At 36.1% G+C, this 23441-nt stretch overlaps 1 protein-coding gene across 1 annotated transcript in view; it reads left to right on the top strand.

Moving 5' to 3' along the window:
• Positions 1-23441, top strand: part of LOC143921505 (uncharacterized) — a 233634-nt gene that overhangs the window by 141457 nt on the left and 68736 nt on the right. The window contains exon 3 of the mRNA XM_077444834.1: positions 17520-17568. The gene's annotated coding sequence lies outside the window, so the exon portion shown is untranslated. The remainder of the gene's footprint in view (positions 1-17519; positions 17569-23441) is intronic.

Genomic DNA, 23441 nt, shown 5'->3' with positions numbered 1-23441 from the left:
TTAAATTTATATTCATATGAATAAACAGTTTCTTAAAATTTAAACCTTAAAAAATTTTACTTATAATAAATATGTATACATATGTATGTACGAAAAGGGCATATATTATTAATTAAAATCCGTTATTAGTTCAGCAATAATGCATTCGAGTTATCAGTAGGAGGCTCACGGGTTCGAGACCACCTGGAACGATTTTTTTCTGTTATTTTTTATTGTATTATGTATGTATGTATGTTACTTATTGTTTTTATATCATATTATGTAATCAGCAGCGTGGACTAGTTAGTGGTTAGCATATTATGCTTTCGAGCATTGTTCTCACTAATCGATTCCCACTAGTAGATGCTGGGCAGATATTGGTTTGTGACTCCTCGTTTCCTATCGGAGTTTGCATTTCATTATGTAATTTACTTTTTTTCAATTCCATTTATTTTATTATTTCTTTATTTATTAGATTTTATACTAGGAAGGCCTTACAGGTAAACCCCAATGCGCCTTCCTGGCCAATTACAAACAACGCAGCACTTGCAAATTAACGAGACATCTATGAATGGTACATAAATTTGACTGTACATTAATCATACTGAAATAGTGGTGACATACTAGGTAGTAAGGCTTTTAGCCAATTTAATCGGGAACCGTTTCAACAATGAAATCAGAAAAATTGGCAAACTCTGATAGGAAACGATCGACCTGGAGTCACAAATATCCAAGTCTGACCAGCAGCACTACAGATATACTTTCAATCGAGGTCAGCTCATGGGATCGAACCCGGTGCCTTTCGGTGTTAGGCAGAAGCTTAACGACCCAGTTATGCTGCTGGCTATTATTTAATTTACCTGTATAAATAAAAAATCATACACTCGTCGCTTTGGAGCGATCTGTAAAGGCGAGTGCACATGTTCGATTGAAATAAAATGAAAAATGTATTGCCACAAACAAACAAACGATCAAACATTATTATTTATACAGACTCTTGGATGCGGTGCATCCGCTCTAAAATCGCCAGACAAATTGAACGACAGATTAACGGACGGCTGCTTTAAATGCAATTCTCGTCTTCTCGAATGATAGATTGCACATCAGATGACGGGTAACCTTTCGATGTGCACAGATGCAATTATTGAATAAAATTATCTTCTCGTTAATTCGTTTCGTTCTCCAGCTATTGCGTGGTAATACGTCATGCCCGTTGTTGCTGGAACAGTTGAGACTTTATGTCCCTAATAATTATGTGCGTGGTAGACATCATCATTTGATGGTTGTACCTGCTGCTCGCACAGTTCTTTTTCGAATGGCTCATATTCCAAGAGCTATTCAATGAAATCGTTGCTGCCGTCCCTGAATGTGATATTTTCCACCTTGGGGAGCGTAGATTATCGGATGTTATTTTAACATATTTATCTGGTAACCTGCGCTCATCATTACTTTCTTAATTTGAATGTGATGTATGAGTGGAATCTTAATCTACTCTCTTCCATTTGGGCCTCGCTGTGATTTTATTTTTTATTCATATTTTGTTTGATTTATTTCACTTTTTCTTTCTCCTTTGTACATTTTTATGTACTATTTTAATTGTATTATTATTTTCCTTTTGTTACTTTTTTATTATTATTTTATTTTACCATGTTTTCTGCTTTCTATTTTTTCTGTTTTTTTACTTGTATTTATATCTTTGTTAAATGTAGGCCATTGCGGCGCATTAGGTTCTTCCTGTAATGCCACAATGGTCCAAAACTATTAATAAATAAATAATAATAAATAAATTAAAATGGTATTTATTAAAATTGAGTTGGATCTTTCAGGCGAGTTTAATAAGGCAAGATTCGATAAGTTCCGAATCTTGCCTTATTATAAACTCGCCAGAAAGATCCAACTCAATTTTAATAATTGCATCTGTGCACATGGAAAGGTTACTCGTCATCTGATGTGCAATCTATCATTCGAGAAAACGAGAATTACGTTTAAAACTGCCGTTCTGTTAATCTGGCGATTTTAGAGCGGATGCACCAAACCCAGACTCTTACCTTCTAAAAGAAAACTATAAAATAATGGAATTGCGTTATCGGAAAAATTGAACACTAACCACATCCCCCTTTGTTTACTATGTAGCGAATTTTCCTATGAACGTGTAATTAGGCGATTTTCCGAGCTTACGACCCACAGGATTACCTCCAGCAGAGTGTAAAATTGTGAAAAAGAATGAAAATGAAAAACAGTGGATGAGAGACGCGTGTATAGAGATACATAGGTAGAATGTGTGTTGTAGTATGTGCGTGGGCGTGCGCCCCAGTGAGCGGTTATCGACTGGGCCAGTAGGCGGCGCAACGAGCGCCCGGTTGCGCGGGTCATGGACGGGAAAATCCCCCTCCCACCTCCTCTCCCACCCACTGTACCCCCTCAGCCACCCATCGGTAACACCCCCTCCTCTCAGACGTCCCGACCGACTGATTTTCCAGACAGGAACTTCAAGTACCACGTACAAGTAGGCTCGTGTCATCGTTGACCATGTTCAAACCCATACCTATGTATGCATGTACGTTTTGTACCAACTCCCATATGCACTCATCACTAACTCCATATATGTCGATCTACATGTGTATGCACATACAGAGGTGTCATTCGATTTCCGTAACAACAGGTTTTTTTTAACAAAAAGTCCTTTCAATATTTATTTTATTGTTACAAATCAATATACACTCGCCATTACAGATTTGCTCCAATGCGACGGGTGTACGTTAACGAAATACAGAATACATAAACAATCCGAAATCAGAAATACAGTAATACATACATACATATACAATCAGAATATATAGCATATAACAATTAATCAGAAATAATAATCATAGACATCTATGGATTATTTTTAGATTTTTTTTTTGTATACAATTTTTATACATATAATAAATACGAAATTATAGATATATCTATAGATTTCAGATTACTGTGTATAATTATTACAAATTATACACAGGCAGATTTTGTGACAACAGGATTAGATCTAATACCAATTTTCAGGAACCGTTTCAGCAATGATCAGATAAAATTGGCAAACTCTGATAGAGAAACGATCGATTTGGAGTCACAAAACCCCCAAATCTAACCAGCAGTGGCGAGGACCCGAACCTTTGACCTCAGTGGTGCTAAATATATACGCTACCACTAAGCCAAACTGCTGGCTAATATATTGAATAGGGTATTTACTTACGTATCTCCGTCAGTGACCCACTCACCAGGCACTTTTTTCAAATTAGGCCGCAGTGACTTGATAGGTTAGACGGTAAGACCAGATGGTACACAAATATTGTTTTTCAATTATTTTTATTTACAATTATTTCAAATTTCTAATTTTTACACGGCTTTTCTATGGATGCTGGAGCGAGGGAGAACCTTGACTGCCGATCATAATGGTCAGACGTAAGAGCCACACATTAACATCGCTCGACCAATGGAAAATGCTATTTTGCACTCGCGCATTCGCTCTCTGTGGACTTGCTAAGAATGGTCGTTACTATAACAATTTTACTCGATTAGCAAAAGAGTGTAATTTCTTGTTTTTTTTTTTGCAAATCAATGTGGCTATTGTCTTAGAAACTTAGAAAAAAATAGACTATTTGATTTTCTCCATTTTCCTATCTCACCAATGAAACGCTTTAACTTTCATGAGACTTATAGATATAATATGGGCTTCCTACAAATCGCTGCAAACGACGCGGATGCTCATTTCGATTTCGGTATTTGATTTCTCGACGAAATTCGTGACTGTTTGAATTTAAGCATGTACGAAAGACGAGATATTCATTGGGTCGCGCAGATGACATTTCGATGTGTATTGATGATTGGCAATTATTAAAATTGAGTTGGATCTTTCTGGCAAGTTTAAAAAGGCAAAAGTCGAGACAAAAGTATCAGGATCACAAGACGAGTGGAGAGGTATATTGGGAATCTGACGTAGAGTTCGCATAAGTGCGAGCAGTAGTCGCGGCAAAATATATGCGTGCGAAAGAGACATCCATACGTTCGACATCGATACAAGTTCGAGTGAACATGCGGTCAAACAGTCGCGAGTTTCGCCGAGACGAAAAATACCGAAATCATGCAGCGTTTGATAGTTAGTAGTCTTACATGTTTGACTTTCCGCCACCCTCTCGTTTTGTCAGATTTTAATTGTTTAAACGCCTATAACTTTATCTTTTTCATACTACATATATCTTATAAAATTTTCATTATAGGCTCTTATTATCTCTCATATATATTTTTACTTCACTAATTCATTCCTAAACTAAACATTTTAATAAGTATTGGATAGTGTGAGTAGTCGGATTATTTAAAAGTGGTCCTGATTTCAGTTACGTACTACATACGTATTGTAACCCATTGAGGAGTCTTTTCCTTTTTTTTTGTTCCTAGATTTCAATGGTATTCACGTGGAACATATTTTGCAATGTTGACATATGGAAAATAGTACTTTTAAAAAAGTTTAGTTTTCATATTCTTTCCGCCTTATAAAATAATATTTCGTTCTTTGAATACACGAAAAATTATATACAAGATTGAAAAATAACTCTCAGCTGTACATGAAATAAAACTAGATGCAAAACGGTCAAAAAATGAGAGAAGTAGAACATTTTAAGTAATCCTAAGAGTGTATAGGAGAAGAAAACACACTGAAAAGAACGGCACGGCACGTCTTCGTGGCTTGTCACGGAATGGCGTTTCCAGTTTATTGTTAATTCATTGTTTCTCCTTAATTTCTTAAAATATGGGATTGTCAAGCCTTATGACTCAAAACGCAGACACAGAACAGTACGGCATGGCATGTATGAGTACACTCCAGCTATGAATGGGCGTTTCTTATGCCATTGTTAATATGAATGATCTTATTATTTCGACAAGTTTCTCATTAATTTCTTCGAATATGGCATTCACCGTTGACTACGGGATACATTTCTACGCTTTTTGATTAAAAAATCAATATAAAACGCTTCAAACATAAACGATACATACCTATGCTATTTTCAGAGAGGCGGTTTTATTTTCAGATTTCCTCGTAAATTATAATATTATACTTGGAAGGTTAGTCCGTTCCTTTCAGAATGTAAGGAATCTGCTATTTTTTTTATTTTAAAATGTGATAAAATGTTTTTAGATTGGTCTGCAAAGTTTGCTTGTGTAATTACTTGTGCCGTGTCGCATATGCTTTTTACTACTTTTAATTGCTCGCACTTTGAAATACATAAACTGGAAACCTTTTTAATTCGTGTGCAAAAATCATGTAGTGTGTAATGTGTTTGTTTCAATTCAATTATCATGTAATTCATTTATGAAAAATTATCATGTACCTAATTGTACTTGATATTTTCCACAGAGCTGGTTTTTTGAATTTGTGATTTTTGCCATTTTTGATTTATTACAACTGAAAAATTATCGTTTTAATTGTTAAATTTTTAATTAAAGCATCATAGTAGTGACGCTAGATTAATAAGTATTTAGTTATTGAAGTTGACGGCTTGCGTAATAAATTATGTTTCCTGTCGATAACAAAGCTTTCGTTTTGAGTCCGGGTCGAAGGGTCTTTTCAGATACACTCCATATCAGAAGTCGTAACTGAAACATATTATATCATTTTTTTTTATAACTAAGCATGTACATTACAATATATGAATATATTAAAGAAAATAATTACGGTTTTTAATTAATTTATTTAGTTTAACTTCGCTTTAAATGAAAGTATTTCATTTCAGGCTCCTAAATCACTGATTACCGATTACGATGGAACTTTCAGAGTTTGTTGTATGCATGTCTGGGAAGATTACTGTGGAAAAAAAAATGAGAAAAATCCTCTTAATAATAATATTCGCCTTCAACGGATCACGCCGCGAATATGACAATAATCGCGCCACGCCTACATAGCACTCGAATGTACTGAACATCAGGGCACAAACACACAGCGGATGACCCACGTCAACAATATATATATATAATGAAAGTGTGTGGAACGGGAACGTGAATTGCAAGCGTTATTGTGGCATTGCAACGCATGCCGGGTTCAGCTAGTATAATATACATATATAATAGGTGTGTGTGTGTGCGTGCTTATGCACGCATATATGTAAATACATACATACATATATGTTTACTTGAGGTGTGCGTGCATTCGCACGGCACATTTCAGGTATTATTCCCTAACGCATGCGCGCTTTATGTGTTCATGCGTTGTTGTTTATTTTGTACTTGGTTATGTACAGTGTGGTTTTTTTTATTAGAACAGTGATGTGCGGTTGTTCTTGTGCGATATTCATGAACAACCGTCTCGTTCTCCGACGAAATGGTCTCTTAGACTGTATTCGTTGGGGGGGGGGCCTCATGTTGAGGGCTTTAAGGGTCAAATTCCTTAGAATGCTTAGAACATTTTTCGATTTAATAAAAAAAAAAAATATTCTGATGTTATTTCATCGGGCCTATAATATTACGCGATTGAAGCGTGGCCGCATCGCTTCAATCGATAGATAGATAAAATTCTGGGTCACATTTAGTACCCACCGTTTCATAAAGTTGGCATTCAGATAATGAACGGCTCGCGTATACATAGCCGGGCCGTTTGGCCGCGAGTACAATGCTTGCATTAACGAGTCGAGAATAGTTCTCGGGCCGAGCCACTTCCTCTGGACGTGTTCCTCTCGTCTCGGATTCTCTTCGGTGTGACTCCACACACCACACACCACACACCACTCACCACACCGAGATAATTTTAGTTGATCGTCCGTCTGTCTGGGTGTGACGGAGAGGGGAACGAGATGTCTGACTCTCTGCACGTGGGGAGTCGCCCAACTAACTGTGTTAGTATTTCGCTCTCTCTCATTATTTATAGGAGAGCACTTCGCGCGTCCGCCGAGCGTGGTTTCCTTTTCATCTGAAAGAGTTCGGTGTGTTTCTGTTTGTGTGTAAATCCGTTCGCTCAGACCGGAAGTCAAGCAATGGCACTTCCGCACAGATGATAACAGGATTTGAGCCAGACGCTGCTGCGCTGGTTGGTTGTCTGTAGTAAACAATACGATTCTCCTACTTGGCTGTCTTGCCGGTTGAGTGCGTCGGCGGAAGTGACGTCATTCCAGTGCACAATCTCCGATTTGTGATTGAGAAATGTGCTCTCATATATGTATATGAAGACTGAGGATACTTACTCATGTAGATATACCTCTAACAGATCATCTTCTGAGGTATAAATTCTTCTTTCGGAGGTCGTTGAACGCTTTTGTCTATGATAGATTTTGATCGTATGCTATTCGGATCAACTCAATTTTATCTGTGATCTATTTTTCTTTTTGATTATGTATTTGATTATGAAAGATATGGATGGGTGAGCTATGAGATTTCATCTACATATGTATGTTAGCAGAGTTAGAATTCGTCGTATTAATTTAAAATTCGCGTTCAATTTTGGCGCCCCTTGCTTTTGGCGCCCGGGGCCGTCGTCCCCTTCGCCGTTCCCACTTAGTACGGGTCTGGTTGTTGGAATTCAACTCTATAAATACTCTTTCGTTATTATATATTCTAATTTTCTATTCACAATTCTTCTAGCCTTTATAAAAATGTACAAAATCAATATTTTAGCAATATACATACATATGTACGTATGCGCTGAAGATACAATTGTTTTTGAAAGTCAATGATATTTTCGTAAATATCTTTTATATGCTTTTTATTATTACTAAATTAAGTTCACAATACATCTTATATATTTCAATAGCTACTGATCTACTGATCATTTTCTATATTACAATTTTAATTTAATTTTGTTAGTAATCATAGTATTATATTCTTCTAATGTTAATGTACAGCATAATAGGAAAAAAAGCTCAAAAACCTATTTACAATTATATTACTTTAATAGATTGTGATGTTTAATATCTTATTTTCTTATATTCATAAAATGCCTTTTTATTGCGTCAGATTTATTTTCAAAAAGTAAGGGCATTTTATTGAAAAATTTAATTTTCATTTGAAAGTTAATTTTCTAGAACTTTCATCATCAAAAATATTTTTAATTAAATTCGATTTAAATAATTATTATTGACGTTACAATTATATTAAAAAATATATGATAAACAGTATTTTAAATTGAATTGAACACTAATATCATAGGCCGTTTGGATTAATTAAAACAATACATACCAATTGACGATAAATGAATATACAGCTATCAGTTAATAGTGTACAAAAACACCACCAAGGGATCAAAATACATATATATCTTAAACATATTCTATAATATAACAGGCGTCTTTTTTGCCAAATTGTAATAATATTACAATTGTAGTGTTTCGCCTATTGATTTTTTACATAAAGAAAAATATTCTATTTTAGCTTTATATTCAAAGTCACCCTCAAAATTAAATTTAAAAAGTAATTTTATCCACTGTTCACTTAAGATGTGAAGGACCGGTAGAAAGCCGCATTTGGATAGCTATCTGTCATCGCTTGGATCTGATACAAGATTCCAATGTAATTTAAAATAGGTTCATTAATGATTAAACTACTCGAGCTTCATGTCGGAGACATTAGCTTACTTTAATGCTAGCTCACCCCTGTATGTCGGTATAATATTAAAGCGATCTAAAGTGTGGAAGTGATTCAAAATCAAATAATAACATTTTGTCGGGCAGAAATGTCACTGAACTATTAAAGTGAAGCTATTAAAAAGCTTATAAAAGACTAAGCGTTCGTTTGTATGTATTTACATACAGTAAATGGATTATTTCGTACATACCGATCGCGCATAGGACAATTATTACCACGAAAATCGCGAATACGGAATATCTGGTTCTCGTTAGTATGATAGTTCGCGTGGATAAGGGCGAAAACATACAGCGATGAACGGCACACCGCGTGCATGGCTCCTCGCTGTGGGTTGTCTCCTACATTTCTTCAAATATAGGATACACTGTTATCGATCACTGTAAGGGCCGGGCCGGGCCGCACCGCTCAACTCGCGAACAACTTGGTTGAGAGCGACCAGACCAATGCATGCAGGTAGATGGGACATGCCACACTCGTCGACTTGTTTGTCGCACACATTTCCATACATTTTTTCGTGTCGCGCAACAAGTCGGCCGACAAAGTTGCACGGTGCGGCCCGGCCCTTAAGCAAGGATAAATACAAGCATACAATTTAACCGAAAAAGGTCCAAAGGATCATCTTGGGGCGGGGCATGCCGGGCGTCCCATGAATGGCCGGCACGGCACTGAATGTAATGCGTCATTTTTTGGCATGTTTAAAAGTATTTAGAAAAAAACCACATGCCACATTCCCCGCTGTGATTTCGCCTTAAGTCACGATGGATGGAATTTTCGGATGCCAGATGATCCGTGTGCGAGATCTCTGTGTGCGGAATAATCACCGAACCGTACTTACATATTTCAAAGCGACAATGCGCATGTCCAGATTCCAAGTACACTAATACATGCAGTGTGTCATTTTCATTCAATCAAAAATTGTATATACATAATATGCCCAAATACATTTTTATTGCACGCGAGACGTTTCAGGCGATCGTACGCAACCCGCCCACCGACAGTGTCCTGAAGTTTGTGTTGCATCGAAGTGCGATAATATACATAGAGTGGATGCAACAGTAATGCGGCCGCCCTGGTGCAGTGGCCTCGCGACATTGAACTGAGAGGTGCAGTGAACCGCGCACGACGCTGGCCCGTTTTCGGCCCGTCTCTGACCCACTGGTTCACTGATTCACTGGTTGAGTTTCGCCCGGTTCTCTCTCTCTACCTACCTACCAACTACCTACCCACCTTGTCCCATAAGATATGATAATATCATAGCCAATCATAAGGCAATTACACGCTTATATAACAGATAAATTGGTATTCGATCGTTCAGGATGAGATTAATTTAATATCGTGCTTCATTGTCTGCTTTTATCGATGGGTGCTTGCACACTTCAATACAGATAAATGTTATAATAATAGAAGTCCCTTTACGAATAAATAAATTGTGTCAATAATACGCGGTACGTCTCCATAACTACGCTACAACGCACGGAATATAATCAGGGTCATCACATATTCACAACAGAAATTAAAGTTTTATTTTGATATACATATGTAGATTTATTTACAATTTGTAAGTATATGGTGGTGTTGGGTGTTGGTGTGGGCCAATCCGTTTCTTTTCTCAGTTGGCGGATTATTTGTATCCACTTTTTTGTATTTGTCTGTCCTTGGGAACTCTTAAATTAACGTGTAATGTATAGTTTCAACAAAAATATGTATAATATAAAATGAATGATGTTTATATTAATTAAACTTAAATAACTGGTTATTAATATGATTGAGTATTCGGCGCCACCAAGAGAAATGTTTTTAAATTTATTTAAATTTTATTTCTCTGGTGCCATCCCTGAAACTTTATGTAGATTGCGGGCGATCGCCATGACACTTTTAAAAACTGTCAAACTACGATGTTTATTGAATAATATGTTATTTAAATGATCAATTTACTTATAAAAATGTATCCCATGTTGTTTATTGTATGTTTTTGAATCGTGCAATTTTTAACAATGCACTTGCCCATCTTGCGAGTAATATAAACAAACAGAGAAGTTTTTATCGGAAATACATCCGTCGAGCACCAAGCATCAAATACTATTGACGCCAAAATTATTTTAAAATGTCTGTGGACATTCCTCACTTGACAATAACATGACGTCTAAAGCCACTTCTATTATTATACCATTTATCTGCTTCAATAGGTCTATAAATGTTTACTGCTGTGAATGTGGTGCCACTTTTGAATAATGGCATCTTAAAGTCGGTTTAAATTTACAGTGCCAATTGTCGAGTTTATTGCCATTTAACGAGCAGCGTCGACTAGTGGTTAGTATATTATGCTTTCGAGCAGTTCGATTCTCACTAGTAGTTGTTGACCAGACTGGAGACTTTGTGACTCCAGGTTTCATATCAGAGTTTGCCAATTTTTCTGATTTTCATTGAAACGGTTCATGTAAAATTGGTATATTCTTTTCAATCTCTCTTGCAAATCTCAAGTGATTCAGCATCTTGAGGTTCGCTAATTCCTATAATAAAATGTTACAAAAATTATCCATAGATGTCACGTTCACTGTGGATGATGTTTGTATGAATTCGCATTGCTTGTATTATTGTTTTGTATCTGTATTAGTACACTTGTCGCTTTGGAGCGATCTCTAAAGGCGAGTACACATGTTCGATTGAAATAAAATAAAATAATTTATTAATAGTAAGATGTCTATTGAAAGAGCATCCGAATATTCATTGTTTTAATTAAGGACAACTTTAAATGAAAGTCACAGTTTAATTATTTTATTTTAGGAATGTATAATAGGCATAAAACATTTAATATACACTTACCATAAATTACTATAAAATATCAAAGAGAATACCATTCTACATAATAGAAAATGTAATAAAGTCAGCTCAAAATATTCTTGTGGAATATGCCGTAGAATATACTCGTAAAATACGCAGTTACAACTTTTTTAACGTTAAAGTTAAATAATAATAGTCCTCTGAAAAGTGTGTGCTCTTTATTGAAGGAAATACGTAACACTTAAATGAAGTTTGATGTTTTTAAGCTTTGATGATTCTTCTCAATTATCGACTCTTTTCGTTTGGTTCTAACCACTTTCGGAGAGTCATAAGTCAAAATATTCACTGTTTACGTTGTAGATTCAAATTCTGATTCAAATTGCTGGCAAGATTTGGGTGGTTATTAAATCCAGATCGACCGTCTCCTGTTTAAGTTTTACAATTTATCGAACCTGATTTTTGTGACAGATCCAATGAAATCAGCATCCCCTCCTGTCTCTCGCGAATTCGACTAATCTGAATTTGTCGATTATTGCAAGCAATACACATGCCTGCGGTTTGGATATGTACATAGTTAGGGCGTAGACACACAGTGGTACCTGTCCCAAAAATCACCCCCTGAAGTGTCTTCGGTGATATCCTTGTATCGACATGTGATCGATAAAGACGATTCAAATTTGACCATAAATGTCTCCGTGGATGTAAATTGATATGTACATTTTTATGTACTTTGTGTAATACTAATAATATTTGTATCAAATGTCCAATATTTTTGGCCAGGAAGGCGCATTGGGGTTACCTGTAGTGATCTCAAATCTGTGCATTCGAATACTTTTATTTTCAATCTACAACACATTTGATTCTATCCGAAGTTCCAGATTAAGGTTCTTTTAAAATTTAATAATATCTTTACCTTTCTAAAACTTAATCTAAATAATTTAAAGCAACTATGCGATATTCAATATTCGAATATACTCGATTATTTGGTAGGCTTCCTGGTGTAAAATTTAAAAAAATAGTCTTGCCAAGAGTTGTTGAGGAGTTCGAGCCCAGTACTTTCCAGTCTTAAGAGGGCTGGACAGCAGCGCCTTGTCCCTTCCTCAATTATGGCACTAGAGAAATTATTTTTTAATATGCTATGGATATCCACCATTGAGGTGCATCTATCGTTTTATTTTTTTGATTAATTATTTTTTATATGAGCTAGCAGCCGCCAAACATCTATAAAATCGCCTCTTTTTTACACCCACGAAACGAGTCCAGAGTGCTTATTTAACGGACGATTTAAAAAAAAAACGCCGATAGATGCACAGAAAGTATCTTTCTTATACCGATGATGAATTTTTTTTAAAATTGGTCCAGTTTTGGAGGAGAAAATAGTAAAATACGAAACCTCGATTCTGTCAATTTAAAATACGTTTTATCTGGTCGAAGCGCAACTGTCGCATTCACTCAATATATATATTGATATATATTGTCGCATTCACTCAATATATACGTACACTCAATATATATATCGAAGAAAGGAACGGTAACAAAATTAAGGTTTCAGGTTTACAGCCCTCTTAATCGTTAGCCGTAGTGCGTTTCTGTTGAAACTAGTATATTATAAGCCCTGCATTTCATTTGCAAATTCCAATTCTGCGTTGTCTGCTGAAGTGGTTGTTCGATTTTACGATTGCGGCCTCGAGGTGAGGTCGTTCATCCGACTAGTGGGTATATTATAATGTATATAGTATACGGCGAACATACACATTTTTCACGCCACAAAAGAGGCTTTTTGCCGTCAAGATTTTGCACAAGGCCTTGCTGTTCTACGCCTCCTACCTACTCTTGTACCTCCTCTTTCTCGAGCGATCGGCCTTCGATGTTTGAAATGCTTCACGCGCAACCTACCGATCGTCCACTTTTGCGCATCGATAATCGCTCGCCTTGCACTCGTCGTGTTCATGTGGCGACCGACCTCGGAATCGAAATGCTCCACTGGAGCATTGTTGTCGTACCTGTGGGTTATTTGTTGAAAAAAAGTGTGGCAAAAGTCGAATCTATGTAGAGTGGGTGGGTGTACATTCGCGGTTTGACCCGGTGCTCCTCTGTGGCCAACTTGTTCAACATTCGCGTGTCACGATCAGGTTTGTTTTGACGACCGGTTGCAGACGTTTTTGCTTCGCGACCAGCTCTGTCCACCGATCGATACCCATTGCAGTCGAATAATTTATCATTCTACTGTGTATTTTACTTATATCTTCTTTGTACAAGGTGGTGCGGTCCCCTTTATCATATAAACGCTACCATTAAGCCAGCAGTATGGCTTAATGGTAGCGTGTATGTTTAGCACCAAGTGATCAGTGGGCTCGACCCGCCATACTGCTGGTTAGATTTCGGGGTATTTGTGATTCCAAATCGATCGTTTCTTATCAGAGTTTGCCAATTTTATCTCATCATTGTTGAAACGGTTCCTCAAAATTGCCAAAAAAATCATCTTTCCTGATTTCACAAATCTTCTGTATTTATTGTGTGTATAATTTGTAAAAATTATGTTCAAAATCTAAATCCATAGACGTCTCAATGGAATAATTCTGTAATTAATTAATTAATTGCTATTTCGTGCTCTTCAGCTTCTGGAAATACAGTGATTTATGGAATAATAAAATGCTGCATTTTTTGTAATTAATTGTCCAGGAAGGCGCATTCGGGTCTTCCTGTCAAGCCTTCATGATATATATCTCTCGTTAAAACGAGAGCTAATCAGTAAACCCAATCATCTAAACCTAAACCACATACATATGTCAGTAAAATATCAAAGTGATTGGGATAGTGGAAGTGCTTTAAAATCAACTCACAAAAAAAGCTTATAAAAATAATGTGTAAAATAGATAAAAATCACTGTATCAAAATACACCTAAGATGAATTTTGAATAGTAAAAAGCTTTTAAAAGTGAAAAAAAATTACTCGAACATCATGTTAAAGTATTGATGCAGAATTGGCCAATTGCAGAATTGTCATTATGAAACAAAAAATTGATTTTACCTAATCAGAAACACATCGTTTCGGGAAGTCACGATGAATACATTAGAGCATTGTCTAGAGACGGGTAGCTAATTCAACTTATTATAATTAAGTAATTAGCGTTGGATTTAAATAGCCCGGCGATCGTTTAGCACTGATAGTGGAACGGGTGAGAAAACTGTATAAATCAGTCGTTATTTTTAGGACGTTTCCATTACGCAAACGCGGAAAAACAAAACGATTTTCGCAGGAAGCATGGGACATTAATTTTCGCGCACGCGGCCGTTGTTGTGGGAGCAAAACTTTCCGCAGATAAAACCAAGGCTGCAAACGCAGAATAAGTACTGTAATCGCACAAGTTTTAATGTCGCGATTAGTCCTCGTTAGCGACGACACATCCGAAAGAGACACAAATCCTCGAGGAAAAGGTCAAGAGACGGATATCGAAAACAATCATTCTCTTTTTTGTTTTGTTTTGTAGTTAGAGACACGCTGGATAAGACGATTTTCCGTGGGAACTCGAAACGTGTCCTTGTGGCCGCGACCGGTGAACGTGACCAGCACTTGCTTGGCCCAACAACGAGCTTATCTATATTATGAAATGTCCCAGCACGTAGAAAATAGCTAAATTATTGGATAAATAATTGAATATGGATGATTTGCAATTCGGAACGAAATCCTTGATAAACGTGTCCTCATTAAAACATACCCCTTATCGTAGAACAAAACTAGAAAGATATGTCAGAAAGCAATATATATCTGTATGAAAACCACTAAGGATTGTAAAAGACAACTTACGCAATCAAAACTGTTCCTGAATTGTGTACTAAAGCTTGAATGTTCAGAAAATACTGTAAGACAATGATTTTTAAATGCTCTTTATTATTACTAAATTATGTTCACAATACATCTTATATCTATTTCAATAGCTACTGATCATTTTCTATTTTAAAATTTTAATTTAATTTTGTTAGTGATTGTAGTATTATATTATTCTAATGTTAATGTACAGCATAATAAGAAAAAAAGCTTAAAAACCTATTTACAATTCTTATAAATGCTCATTGTGTTATACATAATATTATACATGTTATACATAATATTAATTAAATACTCTCTAAAGTTGACGATCTAGAGCAGATTTAGGTAATCTGTGTTTACACCTGAAGGGTATAGACATTTTGTTGTAATCACTAGTCACCGGACCCAGAAGGTGCCGCGTATTGTTTGAAGGTTGTAAATGCATTGTTAAAGGTTTGCCGAACCTTTTTTTACAAAGGATTTACAACAATGGAACAATGGATAGCACTGTGACTATCCTACCTCTAGTAATCACTCTTCATAAGTGTGTTAGTATGGTTATTAGTGATTCTGTCATAGAGTCTACTGGTTAGTTTGTTAGTAATGTCTGTGACTAACGGAATATTATTTATGGCATGCAGTTTATTCAAGTTAGTATATACGGGTGTGTTATAAATTATTTTTAGGGATTTATTTTGTATTATTTGGAGCTCGGAAAGTTTAGTATTCAAGGGGTTAATAGTGGTAATATGAGCGGGTAATTTATCGTAGCGACAAACTAGTCGGTAGTAGACCTTTCAAGAACCATCAGGATTTGTTTTGAGATATGCTAGGTTACCTATTTACCAACCCTTTGTCTTCTCGCTGCCTTTTCAACTCAATTGCGAGAAGCAAGCTAAAGTTTAATGCTATTGTGTGAAATCCGCATGAAGCAAATTACTCTATGATGATTGAGAAAGTGCAAAAAGCATTTCTTCGTTTCCTATATAGGAAAGATTATAGATATTACCCATATCTCTACCCTACTCCTTTCCTTTTGGGCATGCTTGGGTATATTTCCTTTGAACTTAGGAGAAACTTCTCATTAATTCGTTATGTTCTCCAGCCTCTACGTGGTAATATATGTCATGCCCGTCGTTGCTAGAACAGTTGGTACTTTATGTCCCTAATAATTATGTGCGTGGTAGACATCATCATTTGATGGTTGTACCTTGTTCTTGATCGGAGCTATCCAACTTAATGAAATCGTCACTGCTGAGCCTGTATGTGATATTTTCCACCTCAGTGATTGTAGATTATCTTAACCTTTTTGTCTGGTAGCCTGCGCTCATCACTATTTTCATAATTGAATCTACTTCCATTATTACATTATTACCGTCAAAATACGCATCACTTTATTACTATGGATCATGGCTTGCGCTAAGTATACGGTTGATATTGTTGCGTAGGGGTGGGTGGAGGATCCAAATAAAAGGCCAAAGTCGCTTTACAGCATTTATTGGGTGATTAAGGAGATCCACGCACTGTCAGTGCTCCGTCCAGAATGCCTTCGTATGGCCTAAGTACCTACATACTTATAAAGGGCAGGTCGCTCACTGCGTCTTCCTCGACGCGTTTGTTTACCTATTGTTATAGCCACGTACTAGATATGCAGTCCCACGATCTCGGCATGCAGTCCCACGCTTTCGCGCTGTCGGAAGTGGCTGGCTGCCGTTACCGTCCACTAAGTCCATTCGGGGGTCTCCATTATTAGCCGACAGCACTTAAGCTTGGAGATAATCCTCGAAAACCAATTATAATGGCGGCTCCCTTTAGCAGGTTGCAGGTTGACTTGAAATTGTGAAAAAGTGGATTTATTTGTTTCTAAGCACCTTGTATGACGATGATTTATGTACGGCAGTCCGTTCTTCCTCCGCTTAACCTATATTAGTTCCTGACCTATAATAAGTCTTTGTATAAATCTATAATTATAGTCAGCTGAATATTTATCGATAGTCCATTAACCTTAGACAACAGTTGACGTATATGGCAACGCAAATTTGACGCATCAATAAATCTGTTTTGCGAGATAGCTAGTGTGTGTGTGTGTTTATGATTCAAAGTTGCTAAATTGGCACCGATAAATCAGTTCGGGCGCCAGTGTTCGTCGCAAAATTGCATCGCATCGGTTCATATTATATGCATCGTGTATGAATGTGTACGTTTGCCTTGAGCCTACCCCCACGCTCATATGCAATTTAAATAAAGTCTCAGTCGCCGCGTGGATATCTCTCCTCGTATCTGAGATGTTAATTTTTATTTATTTTATATTTATACTTATATATTTTGCTCTTGTTTGTTCCAGGTTGCCGTGTGCGGAACACTGACCGACACCGCTGGCCACCACGACGAAGGTAAGCTTAATCTCTCCTTATATTATATGTATGTATGTATGCAGTGGAGTTACCATATTTTGGTCGTTAGAAAATAGGACAGCAAATGTCGTTAATATTAGGGTAGGTTTTAGACAAAGCGCACATGGTGCACGGAATATTTAAATGGATTATTGAACCCTATGTATGAACCGGTGTATCGTGTGTGTTTAGATTTTAATAATAAAAATATATAAACATACATTTGTATATAAAATTAAAACTAGAGTGCGGATACTCATTAGGGCGAAATTCTTTTCATATTTTTGAATTCATAGAAAAACTTTTTTTCGTTTGTCAATGTTACGAGTGGTGACCGGAAAAAAGCACTAGAAATAGTTGCACTCTCGAGACAACCAAACTTTCAAAGATGGTCAAGGAGAACTAACGCAATAGAATTCCACAAAAAAGCGTCAAGGGGTATTTGTATGTTATCGGAGGGTGCTAACCTTTTTTTGTGGAATTATATTGTGTAAGTTCTTTTTGAGCGCCTTTGAAAATTATGACTCCTCGAAACTGAGCTACTAGAGCTACAGTGCAATTTAGTGCATCTTTCCGGGAACCGTTTTGTAATACCGGGAATGAGTATTGTTATTTGGGATTGTCCTAATAGGTATCTTATATATAATTAAAACAAACTTCAATTCATAGAAACAGAAAAAAAACTAAGATTCATTTAGTAAAAAAAAAACAAAAAAAAAGTTTTGTTTGTTTTAGCGGCTTGTAAAACGAGCCAATCGGCTTTATTGATTACATATTAATTTTATTTTGTACCAAAAGTTTTTTTTTGTTTTTAGAAAAAAATGAACTGGCAATGATTTTCGTGTGCTATGGCATAGATGTGAATGATAAATCAAGGTCATTTATGTATGTTTCCACAATTCGTTTACGACATGTTTATATGTTAATCTGGAATTGGTGGGTCAAAGATCCAAAATGTGTTTCGATGTACATGTGTCTAGATAAATTATTTTGTCAAATGTAATTTGATTTCAATTTATGTATTTCGAAAAAAGGATGTATGGTAACTCTATCTTTTACATACATATATATGTACATACTAGGTATATTCTGCATATTCCATATGTGTGTACTTGTGAGATGACCGTATGGTAACAATCGTCTTGAAAGACGGATGACATTGAATTATTTAAATCGTCCGACCGGGTAATGGAATGCAATTCAACGTTGCACGTCGTCCGTTTGCTTGCTGTTGCGGCTGCTGCAGTCAGCTCGTTGCACGCCTCATAAAATGTCATCCATTTAAATTATACGTTGTCATTATACAAAGAGGATGGATCGCTTTATACATAGTATTTAGATCGATCGCTATCCAGATTGATATGTTGTGTGTCGACTGTTTGTCATCAGCCTTATTCATATGTGCATATTTTCATTTTTCTCACGGAAATATTAATTGATAGATCGGTTAAATTCTGTCATATCGGTTTTTACAGTGTAAACTTCTACATATACATAGTTTCGGTAAAGCAAAATCATACAGGAAGTGCGTTATGACACGCAACGTGACGTAACGTAAACGCATATCGCGCAATCTTGTGTTTGTTTCGAAAAGTTCCGCTTAACACATAATAATTAATCAGTTGCGTGGTCTAGTGGTGAGTATTGAATTATTTCGTGTTCGATGTCACAGGTTGGATTCTCACTAAGTCTCGTTGTTGGCCAGAACTTGGTTTGTCGAAGTCGATCGTTTCTTATCAGAATTTGCCAATTATTCTGATTTTCATTGAAACGGTTCCTGTAAAATTGGCTTTTCCTTCCCAATTTTCTGTTGCAAACCTTGAGTTATTGTTATATCTCAGATTTATCACTATAAATGTCTCTGTAGTTGTTTATCGATTGTAAAAATTCGTATTGTTACATGAAAAATATTATTAATCGTATTTATACGATGTTTGTAATATCTGACCATAGATGTACATGTGTATGTATGTAATTTAGATGTCTCGTTAATTATAAGTTTTCAATGTATTGTTATAAATTAGCCATAGTGACGACTTGGAGCTAATCTGTAATGTCACTATGTCGAAATTGTAAAAACTAAATAAATAATTTGCGGGACACGGAGATTACAGTCTTAAGTGATTTGTTGCTTGACAGCGGGAAACTGTGATCTTCGTTTGTATCCTTGCTCTCCGACTGTGATTTCCGTGGATAGGGGTAGGTTATTATTAACCTTTTTTTACTAGTAATAGTTACTTAATATATGTAATATATATTATATATATTAAGAATTATATATAGATTATATATGTACATATATGTATAGATTTCCATCATCTTTGTGCTATTAATGTTGTAAAATATTTTTTATCTAAAATATAATTTCGAGAGAAGGTTTGGGTGGGAGCATCGAAAACAAATCCAAGTTTCTATGACGACGATATCGATATCGTTGAGTATTATTTTTCTTTGATTCAGATAAATTTAATAAAAATTTATATTACAAATACCGAGTAAAGCCGGATAAAGCCACTAGTCATTTGTATTTATTAAAGTTTACAATAAAAGTTCTCCGAAACGAACTGTCGTTTGGTCGTGGCGTTATGCAGCTTACCAACATAAACTCGACCCAATCGTGCCAACTTAATCATGTAAAACTGCACTTTTTTGGGCTTGAAAACTAAATCCTATCCACCACTTTCAATTTATGTGTCTTCATGATCACAGTCTAAGTTTTTTAAGGCAATAAAGATTTTATCTTTTCGAGCGTCTAATGCAGTAAAAAAGTTTACCTTCATATGATGGCTCCAAACGAAAAACATCCCATTTGTTCCGGAAGATCACGTCCGAATCGATTTTCACACAACGTATTTCATTTCGTGTGTGTTATTTGGAGGCGCAGCGATTGTAAAAGTGGGGCGCGTGGTACAGCAAGTGAGCCCCTCCCGATTCGAAAGTAACAGCGGCCGCGTAACGAGGTCAACTTTGGTGGGACCAGTCGATGTTTGTATCATCCAACCTAGACCTATCAAATTATATATGTACTATCTATAATAACCATCTAATAGATACATCTTCTTTTATGTAAATACATATGTATGCCAAATATTGTTTTCATCTGAACTTCTGCTAACTAGCAAACTAACCGATATTTCTATAGCTGTCTATTCAGTTGACACAACTTCGTATCGAACCTGTCCGATAGCTTGAAACTCGGCTAACTAGTAGTGTTGTCCTCGATCATACCTACCCATCGAAAGTACCCAGACAACCTTACATCGTGTCCTTTAAAACCGTAGGGTGCCTTTTTTATTATTCAACTTTGGAATTGTATCGTGAAAGCTCTTGAACTGGAATAAAAAAGGGGACAGGTTGACATGAATTGAACAGGCTTGAAATTTACAGATAGGATTAAATGTAAAGTACAGAGTATGAAATATGAAGCACTTACATATTCACTTTTGATCATCAAATTTATCAAAATCATACCCAAAGAATCATCATAGTTACATTTTCTTTATATGTTCATATCGTCTGCAAATAACACAATGCTAGAATTAAAAGAAAATATTAAAAATCAACGATAAAAATATTAAATAATAAAGGTCCCAAAAGGGAGCCTTGCAGAACACCGGAAGTACTTTTGTCCAATGAGATTTGAATCCGTTTAGCACTTCAACCTTTGACCGATCGATACGTAAGGTAAACCATCTAGAAAGGTCGCCATGTACTTATGTATGTATATAATATGAAAAAAAAACTACTTACAATTCTTTTGTTGTATACATATCAATGAAATTCAGTATAAATATTTCTTTGTATGTATACATATTTGTTCGTCCGCTGTGCAAATCCATAGTTTTCAACTTAGTATATTACGATACCCTAACTTACGTAGATATTAAGCTGGCTTGGAAACTATTGGAAGCTTTTTTTTCAGCCCGAGTAACATAGCCGGACATAGCCGGCTTATATAATATGATATAATTTAATTTAAATGCTTGAGTTTAGTGGAACATTTGAGCTGTCCTTGCTGTTTTATTATCTATATTTAGTGTGTAATACATATTTTTTCGAAAGATTGGTCGTTCGCCATCATCATCATCACTGTCGGACGTCAGCGCTGACACACTTTCTCGTTCCATTCGTTGGATCGTCCAAAAAAAAAAACTACAATCACTTTCTAAAATAAAAAAAAAACTTACAATGATTTTAGAATTGTGTACCATCTGGTCGTTTGTCGGCAGTAGTGGTTTGTGGTGTCTAGCAATTGCCATTTGTTCGTTGATATCTACCAGAGCCAAGGTCGCTGGGTTTACTGGCCACGAACGAACTTGATTATTATGCAACAGTCGTTGACATACTCATTTTGCGTCACACTTTGATTATTTTTATTCGAGTATTTCAGAATCTGGTATGTATGTATGTATGTATGTACGCAGCTGCTTGTTAAAAAAAAGAACTTGTCATTAATGATGCTATATAGCTGCTGGAAACGTACGGTAGTCGTACATATTGTAAAACTTAATTAAAGCCGCTTATTTGAGCACAATGTTTTAACGTGCTGACATCATAAACCATTATTACGTTGATGCATCCATCGACTAGTGAGATGATTAAACTATTAATCTACCCATTTAATGGACCTTCGCCTTAATTGACGACTGCCTTCAAATTGTTCCAACATTGTTGTTTAAAAGCACAGTATACACCGAACGACTTTTATGCAACAAATATCTCTTTTATCTTCATAGTGATAAACTTCAAAGTGAACATGCTGTCATTCGGTATCAAATAGTAAATATAGAAAATTGCTTATATTATTGCTTGTAGACTTATACTGCAGTAATCGATTCTGGTTTTTAGTCCTACAACAATTCTTATAGCTGTTGATCTGTTGATCTAAATTGATCTAACCAATCAAAATGATTTGGAACGAAATAAAATGAATTGATAGCGGATTGACAAAGGGAGTAGTTGGAATTGTATTTTATGCAGCAGAAAAATGACGAATTATCCGAAGAAAATGTGTGAAACGTATTGGATGAAAGAATGGTAGATAATTTGAGAGAAGATTCATTCATTCTAAACTATTGAAATGCTAGTCATGATGAAACAGCTGGATTTGAAATTGAGTATGCTTTATAGTTTATTTGATGATACGATGCATCTATGTACATATGTAGCTTCAAACTTCAACCAGAGACGCATACATACAAATGTATAGTGCTTTTGTTGCTTCTGTTTGGTTTGGTCCTTACTCTTCTGCCTAGATCGGATCTCATACCTCTCATCACCGCGTGTATAAGTTGAAATAAATAAATAATACCTGTGTTTGTCCTCAACGGTCTTCGACTATCAGAACGTTTTATCTGGGTCTGGTAAACAGGCGTAGCAGCAGCCGCCAGACCTTCGTGCATTTAACATGCACGCGATAACACTTATTTGTGAACCGTAAACACTGTCTCCACACAACAATCGAGTTGAAAGCCTTCACTACAGCAAAGTTACGACTGGATAGTGTAGTTAGTGGGCGCTGTGTCAATACAGACACAACGGATAATCCTTCATTTTGTGGATACAGCAACGTGTGGAGAGAGAGTCCATATCGCCTACGATTAGGGTCGAACCATCCGAGCTCCAAGATGACGTGGGTGGCTCGAAGGTTTTGTCCTTTTAGGATCAATATCAATAACCAGTAATGGCCTTATGAAAAGGAAACTCAATACTTGTAAATAGCCGGCAGTGTAGTAAGCCTTGGGTTATTGCGTCTGAATTTTTGTACGAAGGGGTCCAAATCAGAGGCGAGACCCCGTATCGTACCCGTTATCGCTTTCACGCATGAAATTTGGACTTGGAGTGTTTTCGGTGGGGTTATCGGACACATAAAA

Source organism: Arctopsyche grandis, chromosome 13 (assembly GCF_051622035.1).
Source record: "Arctopsyche grandis isolate Sample6627 chromosome 13, ASM5162203v2, whole genome shotgun sequence".
Lineage (NCBI taxonomy): Eukaryota > Metazoa > Arthropoda > Insecta > Trichoptera > Hydropsychidae > Arctopsyche > Arctopsyche grandis.
This window is presented reverse-complemented; position numbering and strand designations above follow the sequence as displayed.